The sequence below is a fragment of the Temnothorax americanus genome, unplaced genomic scaffold (assembly GCF_048541705.1).
Source record: "Temnothorax americanus isolate GAGA-0224 unplaced genomic scaffold, ASM4854170v1 Scaffold238, whole genome shotgun sequence".
NCBI classification, from domain to species: domain Eukaryota; kingdom Metazoa; phylum Arthropoda; class Insecta; order Hymenoptera; family Formicidae; genus Temnothorax; species Temnothorax americanus.
In genome coordinates, this window is record NW_027509379.1 from 58,108 (window position 1) to 67,207 (window position 9,100).

At 41.7% G+C, this 9,100-nt stretch overlaps 1 long non-coding RNA gene across 1 annotated transcript; it reads right to left on the reverse strand.

The window, feature by feature from the left end:
* Nucleotides 1–3,515: 3,515 nt before the first annotated feature.
* LOC143898568 (uncharacterized) lies at nucleotides 3,516–4,454 on the reverse strand. Its single transcript, XR_013257255.1, has 3 exons — nucleotides 4,424–4,454; nucleotides 3,939–3,988; nucleotides 3,516–3,827 (listed from the first exon to the last, which is right to left on the reverse strand). It is a non-coding gene; the product is annotated as an uncharacterized LOC143898568 (long non-coding RNA).
* Nucleotides 4,455–9,100: the final 4,646 nt, after the last annotated feature.

A 9,100-nucleotide genomic window follows, 5' to 3' on the forward strand; every position in this document is an offset into this window, starting at 1 on the left:
ACACTTTTCTACACTTTACACTTGAGCGCGTTACCATAGAGCGTGCGAGACGAGCCGACATAGGCGTTACACTTTTTATTACACTTTCATACACTTTTTTACACTTTATATTTGAGCGCGTTACCAGCAAGCGTGCGATAAAAGCCGACACAGGCGTTACACTTTTATTACACTATGATACACTTTATTACACTTTGTACACAAGCGCGTTACCAACGAGCGTGCGAACCGAACCAACGAAGGTTTTACACCAAACTACACTTTAATACACTTTTTAACTTCATTATATTATTCAAAACCATATGGATTTGTTCCAGGCGTACGTTTACATTTTGTTACACCTTATTGCTATTACGCTAATTTTAATTTACACTTTGCTACACTTTTACGTAACTTTTACACTTTGGCACGGAATTGAGCCATTTTGACATTGTATTCTTTAATTTGATAACTTTCCCTGTCGATATTAAGACAACTTATGTATTACTCATCATGCATGCAATATATTAAGTCGCTATTATTATAATTACCTTAATTTCATACTTACCGTTGATCACCGCCGGTGACATTAAATAAGACGATTCCTCAAACGATCCGGGTTACCTGAAAGAAGAAGAAAAAGATTAATTATAATTGCATTTAACGCACACTTACCTGGTTTCGTAGGGATTCGTTGAAATGACTTTCATACGTGGAGAGTTGGAGAGTCACTCGGTGCGAGCCTAGTGACTCTAAGTCCGCTTACGCGAAGATTCGCGGTGCAGAGGCGCGATTGGTTCACGCGCGGGCGATAGCCAATTCGCGTCTTTGCACCTAAAGGAGCGGCATCTCACTAAAAGTGTAGATGCCGAGTCAACGCGAACGACTCGGCTCAGTGCGAACTGCACTTTTAGTGTTTGAGGAGTCGTACCAGCTACACCAATGGCACGACTAGCCAATGACAGAGGTTGGCGCCCGTTTGCGCACCATGGCGCATGCGTCGCGCTTAGGTGGGAGAACCACACTCGTCCCTCGAGAACAGTTCGCCGTGAGATATCGAAGCGTCGACACGTACCAGCGTCGCGCGTAACAAATTTGACTTCGGCTTGTTTATCCCGTTTACCGCCTACGATAAGCGCGTGTGATATTTCATCGCGGATAGTCCGTTGCGCGATTACGTGGCGTAAAACTTGCGTGATAAAACACGTATCCGGCCGGCTAATCCCGTTGATTGCTTGCGCTGTTAGCGTGAGTCATTACCGAGAGAGATTGTTAGAAGCGATTGCGCGATCCGGGATAATAGATCCTCAAACACGATTGTGCTAACTAAAATCGAGACGGCGGTTCAAGAACACTCAACGTACGAATACACGCGATCGAGCGAACGCGTCCGTTCCTACACGGAGATTGCTGTAGTGAGGAGAATAATAAATTGTTAATTATTTTATTACAAAAATAAGTGATTTCAATCGCGATTCCAGTGAAATTCCTATCCATGCATTGCGAGATTACGCATCGTTGCACAAACACGTGGTAGACGACCTTGAACACGTTTGCGACGCAGTACACGGCAGCCATTAAGCCGGAAGGAAGGAAGGTACACAGCAACAGCGAGAGGTTTCTGTATTTGAGCCTTAAAATACAGTAGCGACCGTATAACTCAGCCAAGTAGTAAGTGGCTATAATTTGATTTTAAACATCTTCAATCGTTGTTCCGGTCACACCCTAACTTATCGTATTCGCGTAATATTGATTGTAATTGACTTGTGATCTCATGTGTATATGCTCGATTTAAATCGATTTTAATATTATCCAATGAATTACATCCAAGGAAATCTGGCACACCACCCTGATAATTCAACTGCCTTATCTATTCCCTACCTAATAAGGGTTTTTTCTCTAATTCTGTTAAGTAAATGTTTAATTTTTTTTTGCATTTGTTTACATTGTACATAAACCTCTATATATCCTAAAACTTTACTATTGTTTTACAATATGCAACTAAATTTAAATTTGTTTTATGGACGAGCGAACCCGGGAATAAAGCATGAACCTGCTCCCGATTCATTATCGTGACCGCGGAGCCACTGTCAACTTCACAGCGAATTTCTTTTATTGACCGAGAGTGTGCAAAAAAACTTATCTCTTTGGTTCGTATGCTCCAATTGTAATACTTCGTCCAAATGGTTGGCAGTTTCCTTCTTTTTGAAACAGACTCTTACTAGGTGTCCGGATCCTCCACAACCAGAGCAGCGTATATCGCGACTTAAAGTACATTGGGACGCATAATGTCCTTTACCACACCTGAAACACTTTACAGTATTATTTTCTTTACTCGAGTTAGAACGCTTAGAACTAGTCGCCCCTTGCTTAGAATTAGTAATTGCTAATTTCTTTTTAGAATTAATTTCATTATTATATTTATCCTTTGATTTCTTTGCTGATTTCTTGCTCACCTGTAGATATTCCACTTCTGCCGCCGAACTGGTTGTAGCGCCATTTTGTCCGTATGCTCCATTTTGTAGTGATGTGGCACCTTGCTCCGACAGCTCCATCGTAGTGGCTATTTGCAAGGCTTCTTTGTATGTAAGCTCCTTCTTCTCTAGGAGTCTCGTCTAAGTTTTCTTACTTGAAAGCCTAAAAACTAATTGATTCCGCAAGGCTGTCTTCAAATAATTTCCAAACTTGCAATGTAGACTTAATTTGTGCAACGCAGCCGCAAATTGTTGTATAAACTTGCCCTCTGCTTGTCGCCGTTAATGAAATTTAAAATTTTCGGCGATTTCTGACGGTGCCAGATCGTAAAATTCTTCTAATTTAGCCGTTAATGTCTCGTACGCTTGTGAAAATGGGTCTGCCGGATCTAATCGGTCACACAGTATATCGAACGCGTTCGGTCCCATGTAGTGTAACAAATAAGGCACACGAGCGTTTCCCGTGATCCGAAAGATCGTAAATGCTCCTTGTAGCTGTTGTAACCACCGTCGCCATGTTGTAACTTCCGGGTTGAAATTTTCTATTGTAAATGAGTTCGGAATAGCGATTGCCGGCTTTACATCTAACTCCTGATGGTGACCACCGGTTGACGTCATCCTCCAAAGATAGTTTGCCGCAATTCGCCGTGTATATGCCTTACGTGTATAAGATGTCTACGTGCCACGTGATGACCCGCTGGTTAAGTGTATACGTGCCACGTGATGGCCCGCTGATTAAGTACGTGGCGTACGAAGCTCGATGCAAGAGAATCAGGTTTTCTGCGTTCCGGAGCCAATTCCACAGACTCGTCGCCAATTGTTAGGTTTGTAGGTAGTGGGCTCTGTTTTTAGCTCCAACACTTTATTATAATATATACTATAACTATACAGCTACGTACAAACACGTCTGCACCCGGCGGTGGTCGGCTTTAGAGAGAGCGAACAGGGGCTCCAATCGTCTGTGATAATAAGCTGAAGCAAAATTGTGGGTAATTGTGCGCGCCATCTACCACTTAGGGAGGAACTAAACTCGTATATATATGTCATATTAAACCTATATAAGGTAAACGGCCCAGTTATAGGCACCTTTATAGCAGCGGCCCTGATTTTCTATTATTTACGAACGCGATATATTGTTAAACCCCAAACAAACTATTTTAACACGTGCATTAAAGCTTTCTGAGTAAGATTCACCTATATTTTTAGTTAAATCATTCAGTTCTAATAAATAAATAATTATTTTTATAATGCTCGTTACTGCCGGCGTTTTTGGCACTATCGAAGTGCTCTGCCGCACTTTATGGCACCAACGGGCCCAATTTTCGGCACTTCGAGACGTCACAGTTACTTAAATTGTCCTGCGTATAATTTTAGCTGTAATAATCAATGTTTAATTACTAATTAGCTTTCTTGTAGGTATTATATTTTGCCAACCTCTATGCAAAAACTACATATAATATAAGATATATGAGATAAATTAGCTACCTTCGAAGAGTCCAAAGTCTCCATCACTTTTTTCTCTATCTGTGCTTACTCTGTTACAACAGATTTTTTATATATTACATTAAAATACAAAAAATAAGATAGGTGAAAATAAAACACAGAAAACAAACTTTATTTGTAGCGTAAAGTGTCAAAATGTGTTGAATAATTAATAAATTTCAGACAAATTTCATAAAAATTTATTAGAATTATTTTTTTCATAAATGATATTTTTTATTATAAATTTTTGAGTTGCAAGTATCAATAAATTTATCTCAATTTCTAGAATAATAAAGCAAAATTGATGATGCAACATATTACAAACTCTGTGCCAAAAAGTGAAACATAACCTTCATTACGTGACGCACTTCTTGGCATCGGGAATTTAAGGGAAAAACTAACATACAGATAAACTATTACTTATCTAATCGATAATGTGATTCGTACTGAACATGTTCATATAACCATTATGACGTTTTAATACTTACATAATACTAAAAATCAGCAGTTTGACGTTCGCTTTTGGTTATTTGGAGGGTATTAGTAATAAGACGCATTCGTGTTTCTAATATAACTAATACTAAATATATATTTGGATAATACAGGATACAGTAAAATATGATGTCGCGGATCTGGCGAAGCGAGCTTGCTACTGCAAGGGATCCCGGGAACTCTTATGAACGCTTTCCATGCTGCGTTCTGATAGGCTGTTCCCAGCCGGTCGCTGATTGGTCATGTTTATGCGACTGTAGCCACACGCTACCACTAAGGTGTGTCACCTAGGAATGCCCTTCGGGAGCCACTGAAACGCGCGAGTCGCCCCATTCACTGTCGGTAATTTAAGTACGAAAAATTAAAAAAAAAAGTGTTTATGCAATAATCAACAGTAAAAAACGCTCTTTAATTTGCTTGTAATTTTTTTAATATTTGACGAAAACTTTATTTATTACAAATATAAATGTACCGTCGGTGCCGGAAACTAGGACAGTGCCTGTAACTGGGCCGTTTACCTTATAGCTCATTTTCTATATGTTTTAATAGACCTGTTCTTTTCAGCTAAACTGCTGCACTAGTTCAGAGTTTATCTTTTTTACTCCACATTGGAAGGAAAAAGATAAACTTTAAACTAATGCAGCAGTTTAGCTGAAAAGAACACAGGCCTATATATTATTATGTTCTACTATATTATTTATGTATTGATAATTTTTGGAGATTAAATCTAAATAGTATGTATAATTTATATATACATATATATATATATATAAAGAAAGATAATAAATTAAAAATGTTATAAAACAGATAGCATAATTTATAGTTAAAAATATATTCATTATATATAAATTAATTATGTGTCAAAATACAATAAAACATTGAACTTACGCGTAAATAAACATAATATATGCCTTATACAATATTCTATATTTCTCATTTTTTAGTAACACAATAAGAAAATAAACAATTGTAAAATAAAAGTAATTCAATTATATATTATAATTCGGTATGTTACTCATCATGCTTTTTAGAGATTATTTTATTATGTTTCTTGAAATAATTATATTCTAGAGAATGCAGTTCACTTGCTTGTGCCGTTGGAGTCTCTGTTTCATTTAAAATGTTATTCATTATTTTATTATTTTTTCGGATATGTACTATTATATATTTATTCATCACATATTCTTCAATATGCTTTTGTTCGCAACATATATCAGAATTGTGTGTGTGCGTGCGTGTGGGTGTGACGTGTATAAAATACACACAGTCCTCTCGCGGCGTGTTGCTTTCGCTCGCGGTCGTTACCTCCGGCGGCCGTACGGGCCGAATTATTTCGAAGTCCCGCGCGGCGTGTTGCTTTCGCTCGCGGTCGTTACCTCCGCTAGGGCAAATGCACGGAAATTCAAATATGCGTGCGTGTGCGTGTGTGTGTGAGAGCGTGTGTGTGCGAGCGTGTGTGTGCGAGCGTGTGGGTGCGTGCGTGTGGGTGTGACGTGTCAAAAATATACACAGTCCTTTCGCGGGGTGTTGCTTTCGCTCGCGGTCGTTACCTCCGGCGGCCGTACGGGCCGAATTATTTCAAAGTCCCGCGCGGCGTGTTGCTTTCGCTCGCGGTCGTTACCTCCGCTAGGGCAAATGCACGGAAATTCAAATATGCGTGCGTGTGCGTGTGTGTGAGAGCGTGTGTGTGTGCGAGCGTGTGTGTGCGAGCGTGTGTGTGCGTGCGTGTGGGTGTGACGTGTCTAAAATATACAGTCCTCTCGCGGCGTGTTGCTTTCGCTCGCGGTCGTTACCTCCGGCGTCCGTACGGGCCGAATTATTTCCAAGTCCCGCGCGGCGTGTTGCTTTCGCTCGCGGTCGTTACCTCCGGCGGCCGTACGGGCCGAATATTTTCCAAGTCCCGCGCGGCGTGTTGCTTTCGCTCGCGGTCGTTACCTCCGCTAGGGCAAATGCACGGAAATTCAAATATGCGTGCGTGTGCGTGTGTGTGTGTGCGCGAGCGTGTGTGTGCGTGCGTGTGGGTGTGACGTGTCTAAAATACACATAGTCCTTTCGCGGCGTGTTGCTTTCGCTCGCAATCGTATGATGTGCTATCTTTTTCTATCCTATGCTGTAGCTGAGGCGTACGCGTTACCACGCGTTAGCACGCGTTACCATACGTTACCGGTTACCGACCGGATAGCTCATGCGGTAAATTGATAATATATTTCTATTTTATAATGTAAAAGTTACTAATTAAATAAGTCTTTAATCTACATCGCATTTTACATTACATCGCCTTTTATTTTACACATAAAATATATAAATTAATTACAGAAATATAAAATGAAAAGAGCGTAAATAATAGAAATCCACTCTTGGCCAGTATGTACGACTTTTTCTCAAAAAAACGTGTTATTATAGAAAAATGCCTTATATGTTATGTTCGAGAGCGCTCGGTAGCGCGAGATAGCGCGCGGTAGAGGACGACCACAAAAGAAACGGAGAGGAACAGCAAGTACCGAAATACAAAGTTTAATGTTCAATATATGTACAGTTATTTACACGAGTTTCCCTTTCAGGCAAAGTACCGTGAGCGCGCACAGAGTTTAGCTCGGCGAAAGCGGCGATATAGCGATTAAGCTAGCGAAAAGCGGTGATAAGCGGTAAAGCAAGGCGATTGTGTAACGATACTAGCGGTGATTTGCGAGCGAAATTCACGCGAATATTACTTTCCCGAATTTTCTGCTGGCATGCATGTGCAGACAGCTCGCTATGCTAAAGTTTGAGATCTCAAACATGTTATGCAATTCTTACATATTTTTAATTAAAAGATATTAATGTGCATCGTTAATTTCGTGTTTTCTATTTGTGTAACATATATGTTGAATTATGTAGATATTTTGTTGAATATCTTTTCACATTGCTATAAAATATTTCTTCATTTAATATTACTTATAAAAATATAAGTAAAATAATTCAAGTAAAAGACTTTAATTCTTTTATTAAATTTGGTTTTTCGTTAATAATAAAATAACTATGTAACGACTCTGTAATTAATAAACCAAAAACTCAACAAAGGCAATAAGAGCCAAGCGTGACGTTTAATCGCTAAATTTTATTCTAAAATACATGGTAAGATAGCGAACGTTTAGACTCTTTTTTGGGGTCTTCCTCAGCGCATTATATAACAAAGAAGTTTACGTTCCAAAGCATCGTCGTGTAATTTCCTGGTTGAAGTGCCAAAAAAGGGTCGAAACATTTGCTATCTTACCATGTATTTTACAATAAAATTTAGCGGTTAAACGTCACGCTTGGCTCTTATTGCCTTTGTTGAGTTTTTGGTTTGTTAATAATAAAGTAATTAAAAATGGAGAGTTTAGAAATATTTTTCTTAAAATTATTTGCTACAATCCATTTATGCACCCTCGTTACTCTTGAGATGACTGCCTTGCGGTCTAATCTATTGGCACGGTCCTGCGTGGGCGATTTGCATTTGTTTTCTAGCATGCACAATGTTTACGTAAAGCACGCGTTTTTTTGCAAAGGAGCGTCTCGTTGTGCTGATCGTTGCGTCGTTACAGAGCTTTTCTCTAACCTCGCGATTCACGGTATTAACGATTTTTTCACCTTTGCAATTCTCATTTCAGTAGATAGACAATATATACTTCCACACTCAGAGGAGATTTGGGGGTGGTCGAATACTACCGGCCGTGTTGTTCGCGCGCGGTGTTTGCGTCACATACCCCTAGGCAAATGCAGGAATTCAAATCTGCGGTCGTGTGCGTCGTGCGCGTGGGTGTGACGTGTCTAAAATTACAATCCCTCGCGGCTTTCTTTCGCTCGCGGTCGTTACCTCCGGCGTCCGTACGGGGCAATATTTCCAAGTCCCGCGCGCGTGTTGCTTTCGTCGGTCGTTCCTCCGCTAGGCAAAGAAATTCAAATGCGTGCGTGTCGGTGTGGGCGTGTGGGTGTGACGTGTCTAAATATCACGTCCTCTCGCGGTGTTGCTTTCGTCGCGTCGTCCACCTCCGGCTCCGTACGGGCCGAATTATTTCCATCCCGCGGCGTTGCTTTCGTCGCGTCGTGACCTCCGGCCCGTACGGGGCCGTTATTTCCTCGCGGCGTTCTTTCGCTCGCATCCGTGTCGACCTCGCGCCGTGGGCGTGATTAGTCCGAGGTTGCGTTTCGCGCGTGTGCTCGCTGCGAAATTACAACAGGCGTCCGGGCGTTGTTTCGTCGCGGGGTTCTGTTTAGGGGCCGTCTTTCATCCGCTGGCAATGCCGGATTCACTCCTGCGTCTGGGGGCGATGATTCAAAATCTCTTGTGTGTGCGTCTACCCCCGGCGATTTCCCGGCTCTTCCTGGCGGACATGCGTGCGTGTCGTGGTGTCGGTGGTGTGCGAATAAACTCGCGTGTGTTTGGCGTCTCGGCCGTTATCCCCGCGGCGGTGTTGCCGCGGTCTACAATCCCGCGCGGCGTGTGCTTTCGTCGCGGTCGTTACCTAGCGCCGTCTTCCGGCTGTGTGTCGTGTGTTTCAATCCCCGCGCGTTGCTTTCGCTCGCGGTCGTACCTCCGCGTCCTACGGGGCCGATATTTCCAGTCCCGCGCGCGTGTTGCTTTCGCTCGCGTCGTACCTCCGCTAGGCAATGCGGAATTCAAAACGCGTGTGCGGGTTGCGTGTGTATTGACT